Source organism: Callithrix jacchus, chromosome 16, assembly GCF_049354715.1.
Source record: "Callithrix jacchus isolate 240 chromosome 16, calJac240_pri, whole genome shotgun sequence".
Taxonomy (NCBI): Eukaryota; Metazoa; Chordata; class Mammalia; order Primates; family Cebidae; genus Callithrix; species Callithrix jacchus.
This window is the reverse complement of record NC_133517.1, coordinates 37879804-37896306: the sequence shown is the minus strand read 5'-3', so window position 1 is coordinate 37896306 and position 16503 is coordinate 37879804. Positions and strand designations below refer to the sequence as shown.

At 38.5% G+C, this 16503-nt stretch overlaps 1 protein-coding gene across 5 annotated transcripts in view; it reads right to left on the bottom strand.

Annotated features, from left to right (window-relative positions):
* LOC108588667 (uncharacterized) overlaps window positions 1–16503 on the bottom strand; it is a 708321-nt gene that overhangs the window by 206514 nt on the left and 485304 nt on the right. The window lies entirely within an intron of this gene.

Genomic DNA, 16503 nt, shown 5'->3' with positions numbered 1-16503 from the left:
CTTTATAAGGGTTGGAGTCTTACTCTTCAAATTATTCCCTTGAGGCTATCTCTCACACACAGAAAAAGGTCACAAACCGTCTCACCCACATGTATATATACACACATACAGATACGTATACAGATATATATATATACACACACACACACATATATACACATGTATATACACACTAATTTTTTTTTTTTTTTTTTGAGACGGAGTTTCGCTCTTGTTACCCAGGCTGGAGTGCAATGGCATGATCTCGGCTCACCGCAAAATCCGACTCTTGGGTTCAGGCAATTCTCCTGTCTCAGCCTCCTGAGTAGCTGGGATTACAGGCACGTGCCACCATGCCCAGCTAATTTTCTTTGTATTTTTAGTAGAGATGAGGATGGTCTCTATCTGTTGACCTCATGATCCACCCGCCTTGGCCTCCCAAAGTGCTGGGATTACAGGTGTGAGCCACCACGCCTGGCATATACACACTAATTTTATGTGGGTATATATGTATACATACACACAGAGATATACATACAGATATATATACACATCTGCATGTGTGTCACAAATACATATGTATCTGTGTATATATGTGATATATATATCTCACTCAGATGTTTATGTATACATGTGATATATAGATACATCTCACCCAGATGTATATGTATATACATACATATATACACATATCTATATGTTATGAGATACATCTCACCCAGATGTATATGTATATACATACATATATACACATATCTATATGTATATATACATATATATATGTATATATATCTGTATGTGTATTTATACATATACATACAGATATGTATGTATATGTATAAATACACATACAGATATATATACATATATATATGTATATATATCTGTATGTGTATATATGTATAAATATACATACAGATATATATGCACATCTGTGTGTCACATATATATGTATATGTGCATGTGTATATATACGTAGAGAGAGAGAATTATACATTATTGAGGATACTCAGCCTACACAGTGAGTACAATCCTCTAAAGGAAAATAAAGATATGAGCATCTATTTGTAATAAAATGTTGTCTAGTCTGTAAAAGATGTACTTTATGGTCAGGCTTTATGAACCACACAATTTCCAAATCTGATAATATTTTGCAGAATAAATTTTCTACCAAGAAAGTTGCTTTTAAAAGAAAATTAGTAAACCACTTCATAATTTGGGATAGTAAAATATATTACAATGGAATAAAATTGCCTTTTTCTTAGTCTAGAAACAAGCTATTACATAGCAGCATGCCAATTTGTATTTCATTGTGTTTTTCCACAGGCTGTTGCTACCCATGTGAGAGTAAAGAAAGTAACTTAAATCAGTGCTGCTTTCCTTGATGGTTCCATTGATCCAAAAGCCCATTGAAGTCAATAGGATTTTGTCTTTAGCAGAAATGCTGCACTTAGATTATCTCCATAGGAAAGTATAGGGAAAAAAAAACTAATTCAAATAGCTGAGTTACTTTCAAACCACCGAGCCTGCTTTATTTTTAAACATATTAGCAGTTTCACTAATCTTTAAAGTGGATTTTGTACATTGAGAGTAATACTTATAATAATAATATAATGCATCAAAAAAGAGATGACTAGTCTATGTGATTGACCATTTTAGTTTCCTCCCTTTTTTGAAATGATTTCCTTTGGTTTCATGTCAGCTGGGTTCCTTTAAAATACAAATACAATAGCTCCCCAGTGTTCCTGGCTAGGAGATCACAATGAACCAGTCCTGAAGTCTTTCTGCCTTGCATGCCAAGGCAGATCTGATTACTCCAGAGCCCTGCCTTCATTTTTGGGTCAGAAGCAAATGCTTCTCTGTGTGGGACACCAGTAAGAGCAGCAGGCATTTCCTCTAATCTGACTATTCATTCTTGCAGAATGGGAGTGTAGAAGAAGAGAAGGATCATTCAGAGATAACTTTTGCCTAAGGTTTAGGATCTTAGTCTTTAAAATATTCCCCAAAGCTCTACCATCTCACAAACACAACAAAAAAGCCAAGAATCTCATCCATAAGATGTCTCTCTCCTGTACATCTGAATGGCATAATTAGCCATATTTTATTATTTTCCTCCTTTTGAAAGTTCTCATTTTCTCTTTCTCTAAGTGTCCTAATATGAAAAGTATACTCCAAGATTGTCATAAGTATTAAACAGTGAATTTTGGAAGTGTTTAGCACACAGTATTTCTCAAAAAGAAAAAAATGTCTTTAATGGCTTTGCCATTTTGTCTCTGCAGGGGGTGTTCAGATGTAAAAATTTATATATTTTTAAAAACTCATAACAGCTCCAGAAATAACTATTTTGACAGCAATATTTGCTTTTAGAGAGCTTTTAAAATAGGGTGATTGTCTATTATTATAAAAATAAATAATAGAGGGAGGACTCAAGATGGCGCTGTGAGAATAACCCAGGATTGAAGCTCTCGTTGAATCGCGGAGAGGTGAGTCGGAGCTGCATTTCCAGACTGATCTTTGTTGCCCACAGAACGGGGAAATTCCCAAGTATAAAGGAGATGTGGGACGCCAGGCAGTACCTCTGCCTGGCGAAGCCGGCAGGCGGGGTGGCGGCAGCCGGCCCTACCCAGCGCTCCCCACAGGGCGCGCTTGTCCGGGTGCCCTATTGAACCGGCAACCTGAGACTTGAGAGGGCTGGACTTGAGACTGAATGAGACTTGGACAGTGGGCCAGCCCAGGGGATTGCAGGGACAGAGCGTTTCTGGTAGCCCAGTGGGACGGACAAAACCACGATTCCAAACGCTCCCCGTGCAGACGGTCCGAGACACTCTGTGGGAAAGGGTTGTCCAGCATTACCGAGGCAACCCGCCCCAACTGAGATACATGCCCACTGCTGACGCACCCAGCTGTTGCCGAGGCAACCCATCCCTACTGAGAAACACGCCCACTGCTGATGCAGCATGCCGTTGACGAGGCAACCCGCTATAACAGAGAGACTACGCTGCAGGGCGTAGCAGTGGTGGAGACCACAGCAGAACAGCAGAGCCTGCAGTAACAGGGCGAACCACACAACAGCAGGGTGGAGCCTCGGCAGGCAAACAGTGGCTAGTCTGCCTCCTAGCTGGGCAGGACACCTCAACGGACATCCAAAAATAAAGCCCGAACCCCCCAACACAGAGCATTTGAGAAAAAAAGGGTTTTTTAATGAGCTCTGTTGCAGCAAAATCAAACATAGCAGCCTAACAGCCCTGAATGAACAACAGAGCTCACAGCTCAGCAATTGAGCTCCTATAAAGTACAGACTGTCTCCTCAAGCAGCTCCCGGATCCCTCTATATCGAAAAGACTGACATTTGGCAGGCATCATCCTGGGACAAAGATAGCAGAAAAAGAAACTGGTAGCATCCCTCACTGTGCCACAGCTGCTATAGGTACACCCCAGACAAGCAGGGCCTGGAGTGGACCTCTGCAGTCGTAGAGCAAAGGGGCTAGACTGGTAGAAAGAAAACCAAGTAACAGAAACACTTCATCATCAACAATATGGGTGTCCACTCAGAGACCCAATCGAAAAGCCAGCAACTACGCAGACAACAAGTGGATAAATCCACAAAGATGGGAAGAAACCAGCACAAAAAGGAGGAAAACACCCGAAACCAGAACACCTCGCCTCCTAGAAAGGACCAAAACTCCTCACCAGCAAGGGAACAAAGCTGGACGAAGAATGACTGTGATGAAATGACGGAATTAGACTTCAGAAGGCGGATAATGAGAAACTTTTGTGAGCTAAAAGATCATGTATTAAATCAATGCAAAGAAACTAAGAAACTTGAAAAAAGATATGAGGAAATGATAACAAGAATAGATAACTTAGAGAGGAATATGAATGAATTAAAGGAGCTGAAAAACACAATACGAGAACTTCGCGAAGCATGCACAAGTTTCAATAGCCGAATTGACCAAGCAGAAGAAAGAATATCTGAAGTCGAAGACCAACTCAATGATATTAAACGAGAAACCAAGATTAGAGAAAAAAAGCGCAAAAAGGAATGAACAAAGTCTCCAAGAAATGTGGGACTATGTGAAAAGACTTAACCTACATTTGATAGGTGTACCAGAAGGGGACGAAGAGAATGAATCCAAGCTGGAAAATACTCTTCAGGACATCATCCAGGAAAATTTCCCCCACCTAGTAAGACAGGCCAACACTCAAATGGAGGAAATACAGAGAACACCACAAAGATATTCTGCAAAAAGAGCCACCCCAAGGAACATAATCATCAGCTTCAACAAGGCTGAAATAAAGGAGAAAATACTAAGGGCAGCCAGAGAGAAAGGTCAGGTCACCCACAAAGGGAAGCCCATCGGACTCACAGCAGATCTCTCGGCAGAAACACTACAAGCCAGAAGAGAGTGGGGGCCAATATTCAACATTCTTAAAGAAAAGAACTTTCAACCCAGAATTTCATATCCAGCCAAACTGAGCTACAAAAGTGAAGGAAAAATAAAATCCTTTGCGAACAAGCAAGTACTCAGAGATTTTGTCGCCACCAGGCCTGCTTTACAAGAGCTCCTCAAAGAGGCTCTAAACATAGAAAAAAACAACCAGTACCAGCCATTCCAAAATCACACTAAATGCCAAAGAGCATCAACATAATGAAGAATCTACAACAACTAACAGGCAAAACAGACACTTAGCATCAAAATGGCAGTATCAAATTCACACATAACAATATTAACCCTACATGTAAATGGACTAAATGCACCAATCAAAAGATGCAGACTGGCAAATTGGATAAAAATCCAAAACCCATCGGTGTGTTGTATCCAGGAAACCCATCTCACATGCAAAAATACACAAAGGCTCAAAATAAAGGGATGGAGGAAGATTTACCAAGCAAATGGAGAGCAAAAAAAAGCAGGAGTTGCAATTCTCATCTCTGATAAAATAGACTGTAAAGCAACAAAGATCAAAAGAGGCAAAGAAGGCCATTACATAATGGTAAAAGGATCGATACAACAAGAAGAGCTAATGATCCTGAACATATATGGACCCAATGCAGGAGCACCCAGATACATAAGGCAAGTTCTTAATGAATTACAAAGAGACTTAGACTCCCACACAATACTAGTGGGAGACGTTAACACTCCACTGTCAATATTAAACAGATCAACCAGACAGAAAATCAACAAGGATATCCAGGGCTTGAACTCAGACCTGGAGCAAGCAAACCTGATAGACATTTACAGAACTCTCCACCCCAAATCCACAGAATACACATTTATCTCAGCACCACATCACACCTACTCTAAAATTGACCACATAATTGGAAGTAAAGCACCTCTCAACAAATGTAAAACAACTGAAATCATAACAAACAGCCTCTCAGACCATAGTGCAATCAAGTTAGAACTCAGAATACAGAAACCAACCCAGAACCGCACAGCTTCATGGAAACTGAACAACTGGCTCTTGAATGTTGACTGGTTAAACAATGAAATGAAGACAAAAATAAAGAAGATCTTCGAAACCAATGAGAACAAAGACACAACATGCCAGAACCTCTGGGACACATTTAAAGCAGTCTCCAGAGAAAAGTATATAGCAATAAGTGCCCATATGAGGAGAATGGAGACATCCAAAATTGACACCCTATTGTCAAAATTGAAAGAGCTAAAGGAGCAAGATCAAAAAGACTCAAAATACAGCAGAAGACAAGAAATAACTAAGATCAGAGCTGAATTGAAGGAGATTGAGACACGAAAAACCCTTCAAAAAATCAATAAATCCAAGAGCAGGTTTTTTGAAAAGATCAACAAAATAGACAGACCACTAGCCAGACTGATTAAAAATAAAAGACAGAACAACCAAATAGATGCAATAAAAAATGATAAAGGGGAAATCACCACAGATTCCACAGAAATTCAAACCATCATCAGAGAATATTATAAACAACTCTATGCACATAAACTAGTAAACCTGGAAAAAATGGATAAATTCCTGGACTCCTGTGTCCTCTCAAGCCTAAACCAGGAGGAAGCTAAAACTATGAATAGACGAATAACAAGGTCAGAAGTTGAGGCAGCAATTAAGAGCCTACCACACAAAAAAAAGCCCAGGTCCAGATGGGTTCACAGCTGAATTCTACCAAACACACAAAGAGGAGCTGGTACCATTCTTTCTAAAACTATTCCAAACAATCCAAAAAGAGGGAATCCTTCCCAAATCATTTTAAGAGACCAACATCATCCTGATACCAAAATCTGGCAAAGACCCAACAAGAAAAGAAAACTTCAGGCCAATATCCACGATGAACATAGATGCAAAAATCTTCAATAAAATATTGGCAAGCCGATTGCAACAGCAAATCAAAAAACTTATTCATCATGATCAAGTAGGATTCATCCCGGGGATGCAAGGCTGGTTCAACATACGCAAGTCTATCAACGTAATTCACCACATAAACAGAACCAAAAACAAAAATCACATGATTATCGCAATTGACACAGAGAAGGCATTTGACAAAATTCAACAGCCCTTTATGCTAAAAACCCTCAATAAACTCGGTATCGGTGGAACGTATCTCAAAGTAATAAAAGCTATTTATGACAAACCAACAGCCAATATCATACTGAATGGGCAAAAACTGGAAGCATTCCCTTTAAAATCTGGCACTAGACAAGGATGTCCTCTTTCAGCACTCTTATTCAATATAGTTCTGGAAGTTCTAGCCAGAGCAATCAGGCAAGAAAAAGAAATAAAGGGTATTCAAATAGGAAAGGAGGACGCCAAATTGTCTTCATTTGCAGACGACATGATAGTATACTTAGAAGACCCCATCGCCTCAGCCCAAAAACTCCTGAAACTGATAAGCAACTTCAGCAAAGTCTCAGGATATAAAATCAATGTGCAAAAATCACAAGCATTTGTCTACACCAATAACAGACTTAAAGAAAGCCAAATCAAGAACGAACTGCCATTCTCAATTGCTACAAAAAGAATAAAATACCTTGGAATACAAATCACAAGGAACGTAAGAGACCTCTTCAAGGAGAACTACAAAACACTGCTCAACGAAATCAGAGAGGACACAAACAGATGGAGAAACATTCCATGTTCATGGTTAGGAAGAATTAATATCGTGAAAATGGCTATACTGCCCAAAGTAATTTACAGAATCAATGCTATCCCATTCAAGCTACCATTGACTTTCTTCACAGAACTGAAAAAACCCACCATGAACTTCATATGGAACCAAAAGAGAGCCCGCATAGCCAAGTCAATTCTAAGCAAAAAGAACACAGCAGGAGGCATCACACTACCGGATTTCAAACTATACTACAAGGCTACAGTAATCAAAACAGCATGGTACTGGTACCAAAACAGAGATATAGACCAATGGAACAGAACAGAGGCATTGGAGGCAACACAACATATCTACAACCATACAATCTTTGATAAACCTGACAAAAACAAGCAATAAAGAAAGGATTCCCTGTCTAACAAATGGTGTTGGGAAAACTGGCTAGCCATGTGCAGAAAGCAGAAACTGGACCCCTTCCTGACACCTTACACTAAAATTAACTCCAGATGGATTAAAGACTTAAACATAAGACCTGACACGATAAAAACCCTAGAAGGAAATCTGGGCAAAACTATCCAGGACATAGGAGTAGGCAAGGACTTCATGAACAAAACACCAAAAGCATTGGCAACAAAAGCCAAAATAGACAAATGGGACCTAATGAAACTCTACAGCTTTTGCACGGCAAAAGAAACAGTCACTAGAGTGAATCGGCAACCAACAGAATGGGAAAAAATTTTTGCAGTTTACCCACCTGACAAAGGGCTGATATCCAGAATTTACAAAGAACTCAAACAGATTTACAGGAAAAAAACAAACAAGCCCATTCAAAAGTGGGCAAAGGATATGAACAGATACTTTACGAAAGAAGACATATATGAGGCCAACAGTCATATGAAAAAATGCTCATCGTCACTGGTCATCAGAGAGATGCAAATCAAAACCACATTGAGATACCGTCTCACGCCAGTTAGAATGGCGATCATTAAAAAATCTGGAGACAACAGATGCTGGAGAGGATGTGGAGAAAAAGGAACACTTTTACACTGTTGCTGGGAGTGTAAATTAGTTCAACCATTGTGGAAGACAGTGTGGTGATTCCTCAAGGCCTTAGAAATAGAAATTCCATTTGACCCAGCAATCCCATTACTGGGTATATATCCAAAGGACTATAAATCGTTCTACTATAAGGACACATGTACACGAATGTTCATTGCAGCACTGTTTACAATAGCAAAGACCTGGAATCAACCCAAATGCCCATTGATAATAGACTGGATTGGAAAAATGTGGCACATATACACCATGGAATATTATGCAGCAATCAGAAATGATGAGTTTGTGTCGTTTGTAGGGACATGGATGAACCTGGAGAACATCATCCTCAGCAAACTGACACAAGAACAGAAAATGAAACACCGCATATTCTCACTCATAGGCGGGTGATGAAAAATGAGAACACATGGACACAGAAAGGGGAGTACTAAACACTGGGGTCTATTGGGGGGGAAAGGGGAGGGCCAGTGGGAGGGGGAGGTGGGGAGGGATAACCTGGGGAGAAATGCCAAATGTGGGTAAAGGGGAGAAGGGAAGCAAAGCACACTGCCATGTGTGTACCTACGCAACTCTCTTGCATGCTCTGCTCATGTACCCCAAAACTTAAAATCCAATAAAAAATAAATAAATAAATAATAGGAATATCATTACAATTTTACTAATAATAACCAATATTTCTTAACCTATGCAGGTTGTTGAGAATATCTGCATTTAGAAGAATAAAACCTAAAAGAGGCTGCTATAAGTCAAAAGAGAATGGAATGTAGCAGAAAGAACATTGGGAACAGGGTTTGGACCAATATTAGCAATGTGATTGGTGATGTCAAAAGAGAAAGAAATTTTCAAAAGCTTAGAACAACATCACTACTATTGCTCATGTGTTGGTTTATATATTCAGTTTTTCTAAGCTTTTGAGAAAACAAGTGGTCTTTTTTATCCGTATATAATTTGTTTCCTTTTTTTTTCTTCTGATTTCCGTGTTTTATTTACCCACCAGGTGTCGTATAAGGCACTGGAGAAACACAGCTGAATTGTGAGGATTCTTAGAGGTGTCCACAGTATAATAAAGGTTTATCTATTTAGACATGTAAACCTACTTTCCTGGTGAGGACATACAGAGTGTGTCCTACTTTTTTCCTTGGTTCTAATTTCTAATTTTACCTTCTTTCTAAAGCCTGGTTTTAAAAACAAATCTGATTGAATTGTGTCTAAATCAGAGAATGGGCCCAGGATGATTTATTCAATCACCCAGAGATTATTATCGGAGTGCTCAACGATTAAAATTGACTGAGGCTGTCAGGACAACTATAACAGCTTCAAAAAACAAACCCTGAGGATTCCTTTTCAGATACTGAGAAACAATAATTAAGTTGTCAATGAAATTATCTCCATTCTCAGCAACCATCTCACACCCCAATGGGGCTGCTACAGAGGCAACTTGTGAGTACCCCATTCTATTTTTACATGCTATTGCTTCTTTCCTTAGAGCAAGTTTCTATGGCTATGTACCCTGCAGTAGATGGTGAGGAGTTATTGAATATACAATGGGAGAAGAGATAGTGAATAGACAATATTATCAGAGAAGAGTCTTAAGAATCCTTCTCCCACCACAAACCGCAGGACGAGGCAACCTTTCCTCCAGGTGGAAACCACTTTGAACAGCAAATATGAAGTCCCTGAAATGTTTATAAAATAAAAAATAAAAATAAAAGCTTTGAGAGCACATGATCCTAACTCCACTTTAGCCTTGATGTCTCAATTTAGATATAGGTCCCTCCGGGAAGACGTTGCTGTAACGTACCCTTGCAAGACTAAATGGGGACCCCGCCATTGTGCTCCTATTGCATTCTGTGACTTGCGGCAATCATAACACTACTATACTTCATTGAAGTATCTTATTTTCTTTTTTGTCTGCTTTATAAGAAAATAGTCCCCCAAAAAAATTGCTTCATAGGTTTGCTGACAAAACAGTGCTCAGCCCATAAAAGCCACCACATAAATGTCAGGTTCTGCATCATCTTCATCATCATCATCATCATCATCAACATCATGATTTTGGGTGAGTCTAAACTACCTAAATAAGGGGAGGAATGGAGTTTTTATCAACATTACCTAGAATAAGAATGAGCTATCAATAAACTTTTGTTGAATTAACAAATAGGTGGATAAACAAATTTACTAATTATCACTGGTGGGTTAATAAATTCTATCCAAATAAATTTTGAAGTTGTTTTTATTTAGATTATTTTTCTAAAAGAAAGACTAATGACAACTATCTATAAGACTGAAAAGGAAAATATGGTCTTGTGAGGACCAGATCATCAAATTTTCTAAGGACTATCTCTTCTCCCATTGTATAGTCAATACCTTGGCCTACTGAAAGGCTCAGGTGAAAGTGAAAGTGGTAGTCAACAAAGCATTTAAATTATGCCACCATATTATCTAATTCTGAGAAAGCATCTTTCAGAAAGTAGAATTTTCCAAGACCCTTCAAATCAAAGGGTAGGTGGTTTCGTGAATATCTTGAAATATAAATCTTCTGGAGAACAATTCAACAATATTTATCAGAAGGTTTAAAAATTAAGTAATGCCTTCTCTATAAATATCCTAAAATAATAATTAAGAATATGAACAAATGTTTGACTTTAAAGATACCTGTAGCATCATGGTTTATATATTTAAAGAGGTAATTGTCCACAATAAATTGTTAGTTACATAAATTACTCTACATTTTAATAATAAAACACTAAACAGCTACTCATGCCATGTTCATTATAATGAAAGATGTTCATAATATAATAGGCCGCAGGACAGTATGTAAAGTATAATACCATTTTTGTTTTATTCAGAGGGTAGAAATAAGAATAGGGAAAGAGAAAAACCTAGCAAAATGATAGTATGCAAGCCAAAAACTTGATAATCTTTCTCAAATACTAACGTCCCTTTGTCTATCAGCAATTCATCATCTGGCCCCATCCTTTTCACTGTTTAAATGTCATTTAAACTCACAGTTCTTTTCATCACTATTATCATCATCTTTATTTAGAAACATTTTTATGTTTTTGTAAAAAAAAAAAAAAAAAAAAAAACTACATAATTGATGTTCTTGCCCCCTTGTTGCCTTACTCCATGCTTCACAGAAAAAATAGAGACAGAATGATCTTTTTAAAATGCCAATCTGGGCCGGGCGCGATGGCTCAAGCCTGTAATCACAGCACTTTGGGAAGCCGAGGCGGGTGGATCAAGAGGTCAACAGAGCGAGACCATCCTGGTCAACATGGTGAAACCCCGTCTCTACTAAAAATTACAAAAAATTAGCTGGGCACAGTGGCATGTGCCTGTAATCCCAGCTACTCGGGAGGCTGAGGCAGGAGAATTGCCTGAACCCAGGGTGCGGAGGTTGCGGTGAGCCGAGATTGCGCCATTGCACTCCAGCCTGGGTAACAAGAGCGAAACTCCGTCTCAAACAAACAAACAAACAAACAAACAAACAAATAAATAAATAAATAAATAAAATGCCAATTTGAATGTGTTATCATGCTTTCAGGGCAAAACCTAAACTCCTTGGCGTCACGTGTTGAATCATCAAAGCTCTGATCTCTACCTACCTGCCTCTGCAGTTAATTTCCCATGGCCCCACTTCCCTCCACAACTTGACTTAAGCCAAACTGAACTATTTGCACATTCACTAAGTTTACCATGTTCACTTCTCTGCATTTTTGCACATGCCACTTTATCCACCAAAAGCAAACTTGTCTCTAGTTACTATTCATCTTTTGCAGGAATAAAATCATTGCTGTTTAAAATCAAAATGGACTATGGACTCTTCTGCTAACACAGACCTTCATTTCAGTGATAAACAATTAACTCCACACTCAGAAATGGGTAAGGACAGGGGAAGGCTGAAATTTCAAGATCTCTGTTAGCTTTTCCATGAAATTATACAAGAACCAGAGTGAGTCTAGCAAGTGGCTCGTGGTTAGCTAAGTACATTTATGAGCCTTTTGGTAGGCCAAGGCCAGCCTTATTGTAGAAGGGGATTGAGAGCTACATTGTTTTGTATGCTATTAAAAGTTGATTTGCATGTAGAAGCAATAAGGATGAACTTAAAGTAATGAAGCAGGGAAGTCTTGAGAGATACATGGAGATAGCAACTTTGCAGAAGGCCAGGGCCTTGAGGAGCCTGACCAGTGAGTGATAAATTGCCGTAGCACAGTGGCCACAGTAGAGATGTCAGTAACCCACAGAGATCCCCTGTGACAAGCAAGTGCTGGTGCACCCTTTTCCCCCAGTTTCTGTGAGCCAATGGTCACCAGCACACAGCGCACCCTTTGGAAAACTGCCTGTTAAAACAGGAGCAGCCTAGTTCAGAAATGCCTGAGAGGTTACACCCTTCCCCCATGTGGTAGCCAATAGCCAGTGACTGACTAATAAAGATGTACAAAAAGCCTGCCCCCTCGTCCCTGTCAAGAATAAAACTGTGGGTTCTATTTTTATTCTGGAGCTCACTGTGGCATCAGTTGAATCCATATTTTTGCCCAGCCTTTTCTTTTTCTTATCCTATTTTCTTCATTACCTTAAAGATTTCACTGGAGCCACTTCCACAGTAAATCGTTGCCCAAGAATCTCTGTCTTAGGTTTTGCTTCTAAGGAACTCAGCCCAGGAAAGCAACCCAGGACTTTGCAACACCAAGAATGTGTCACACTAAACTACAAAGTATTTTTATTGCAGAGATGAAAACTCTCCCATTACCTCATTTTCTGAAGATTGTGCTGCACATATATGTCCATCAAAACACACCCTGCAAAGACACCTTCTATAAGTGTTAAGGGGAAATTGAAGATCAGTGGCTGAACTTCCCATGGGGTTTAACAAACAGAAGGAAGAAAGCAGCAACAAGGAGTTAGATCAATCACTGGAGTTAGCAACTCAGAACCAATGAAAAGTGTCAGAATATGTGTCTCTGGGAATTCGTGGAAATAATAGAGAGAAGATAAGAATTCCCACATACAACAGGCATTGTAGCAGATGAAGTTGATGCTATCCTTTCTCCCTTAGGCTCACCTCAGTTTTCCTGCACCTGATTCCCAGCACACTGATAACATATACCTGTTTTCTTCTCCCTGAAGAACTTCTCCAGTGCCACAGTAGCATATGCTTCTGCACATAGAGGAAGCCAAGAAGTGCAAGGGCAATAAGATACCAGGGGCAACACCCAAACAATAAGGGAAGGGAGTCATGCATAACGCCATGCCTTCCCTAGAGTGATGGAGTTTCGAAGGATAAACAATGGGACTGAGTCTGAGGTGCCTGTAGTAATTTACTCATTAATGTGACTTTTGCTGGCTTTGCTCCCATTTGTCTTATTTTCCCTTCTCCCTCACTTATGCTTCCTGGCATTAACTCCCAGATAAATTATTAATACTTGTACTTAAATCATGTGTCAGAGTCTCCTTTTGAAGCAATTCAAACTTAGATAGGAATCAGACCAATTTGGTTTAAGTGTGCATTTCTTTGAAGATTTCATTCCAATGCCACATTTTTTTGTAAGCTTCTCTGACCCACTCTCGCCCCAACCTGTGCTACCAAACGCCATGCATAAATCTTATGTTAGAATAATGTGTGTCAGAGAGAAAGTGTGTGTGTGTTACCTCAAGGACTGAGAGTTCCCTGAGTTTAGAAGCAGTGTTTTATCTCTGTTAATATTCCGGTGCCAAGAGAAGTGCCATTAGTTTTGATGAATATACCAGTTTAAATTATTTCTACTGGTGATAAGAACTTAAACCAAAAAGCAGGAGAGAGGAGGACTTATTGTATCAAATAACTAGGCAGTCAGGAGATAGATATTCAAGTTTATCTTCATTCAGGGCTCGAATAATGATACAATATTTATTTTCATTATCTTTTTTTCACTGGGACCTACTTCCTTGCAGTTGGCTGCATTTTCCATGTGATTCAAAATGACTGCACCAGCAATTGCCACTAATCCTCTAACGTTCATATCCACTAAGAAAAACAGAGTCTTTATTTCAGCATACCTAGAAAAAGCATCATTGTAACTTAACTCTAAGAGGATCACATGACCATCCCTGAACCAATCATTGCTTCCATTAGATTGCAATGTGCTGATTAGCTGAGGTCCGGGTTATTTGCTTGAGTTTTGACCCAGAGAAAGAGGCCAACCTAAAGCAAAAGGCTGAAAGTTAAGGAGGGCTATTTCCTGGAGGAAATCAAAGGATTATCAGCAGGAAAGAGGAAGTTATGTTAGAAAGCATATAATAGATGTTTCACTACAATAAATAAACAATGATGAACGGTAATCTAATATCATAGAATTTCACTGTGATTTTTGCAAGTAACTACCATGTTTGCATTTAGATTTATATTATTTCATATAAAATATGTATAAACAAGTAGACTAAGAGAATCTAATTTTAATCTGGAAACTTCTCCTCTCTTGATTGATTAGAGCGTCCTTTGTTTTCTTGAGGCTCAGAGCTTTTGTCCACTTGAGTGGATAGGAACATTTCTTGTAATAAAAACTTGCTTAACACTTGGAACTGTGGCAACATATTTAAATTTATTTCTAGGAAGAAACTAGGTACAACCTCCAGGGAATAGATCTGCTCCATTAACTAGAGCTCTCATTGACTTTAAATATGGAGAGAGTTGATGTTCTGAGAATGAGATCTAACAGGGGCTGAAAGAACGGTGCAGACTTTAAATATGGAGAGAGTTGATGTTCTGAGAATGAGATCTAACAGGGGCTGAAAGAACGGTGCATAAATTAATGTTTATAGCAAATACAAGAGATTGTTAGCGAGATTGTATCCAGGGAAATCCAAGACTCCCTTTGTGATGGACATTTCACCAGGCTACAATTAAAGCATTAAAGAAACCAGTATTGGACTTAAAGTAGGAAATGAAACCTTACTTAATTTATACTCCCCCTTTTTTTTTCAATTTTCTGCATTAAATGAAATATTATCATTGAATTAAATAGCACTCAACTACAATCCAACTTTATGAGATTCTTCTGAGTATAAAAGGGAAATAATCATTGTTAAAAAATGGGAAAGAGAGGCGAGGGAGATACTTGTTAAAAGATACAAAATTACAGCTAGATAGAAGGAATAAATTCTAGTGTTCTATAGCACTGTAAGATGACTATAGTTCTAGTCAAATAGCTAGAAGGAGGATATTGAATGTTCCTAACATAAAGAAAGGATACATGTTGGAAATAATGGATATACTAATTATCCTGATCTGATCATTATATACTATATGCATTGAAACATCACTATGCACCTCATAAACTGGTACGATTATTAAACATCAATTTTTAAAATTCATATAAAAATAGGCATCTGGATTACAAAGCAAGAATTCAAACTGTCTCTACTTGCCCAAAACAAAACCATTGGAGATGAAGATGATATACATTTGATTTTTTAAAAAGGGGGGGCTCACAGAAAATATTTCCAAAATATAAAAAATAAAGAATTTCCTTTAAATGGCAATATTTCTAGTACATTTTAAGCAATGTATTATATTTTCATAAATATAGCCCTTTATGAAATATATCCTAAAATACCCAAAAGTGAGGGTAATGAAAGAAAACTTAGACTATTTTATGAGTTTCAGTCATGACTCCTTTCCTTTACCCCATAAGTGCTGGTAAGCTCTCCCACACGTTCCTGGAGTGCAAAGCTGGGTCTGGCACTTTTTTATTCCATATGCTTCTAAAAACCAGCAAGGATGGAGCTTTATCATCTCTTGCATAAATTAGGGGTGTGATTTGCCAATATGACTGGGCGATAGTCCAGCTGTCTTGAAAAATTAAGAAAAGGAAGAGAATAATGTATTTTTTAAATCTCTCTCAACCTGGAAAAGGAAGACACAAGTTGAAGCTAAATGGAATATGTGGCTTCATGGGAAGAGGAAAAAAGGAGCCCTTTGACTAAATTCTGGGAAATTCTGAGATTCATAATAATTAAATAGTCTATGACTTGTCATGGGTATTGCCAAGTTTCAAACCCAAGTTACTTGATTATTGAGTAAAGTAGGTGTAGAAAATGAAAGGAGGAGCCTAAAAGGCATGCTATCAATCTCTTCTTGGCTTTTGGATTCTCAAACACCATGTCCAGGTAGATGCAAATAAGACTTAGGTAAATTCTCAGTGATAGACTGGATATCTATCCATGGCACATATACACCATGGAATACTATGCAGCCATAAAAATGGATGAGTTCATCTCCTTTCCAAGGACATGAAAAAAGCTGGAAATCATCATTCTCAGCAAACTGACATAGGAATAGAAAATCAAACACTGCATGTTCTCACTCATAAGTGGGTGTTGAACACATGGACACGTGTGTTGGAGGAAAT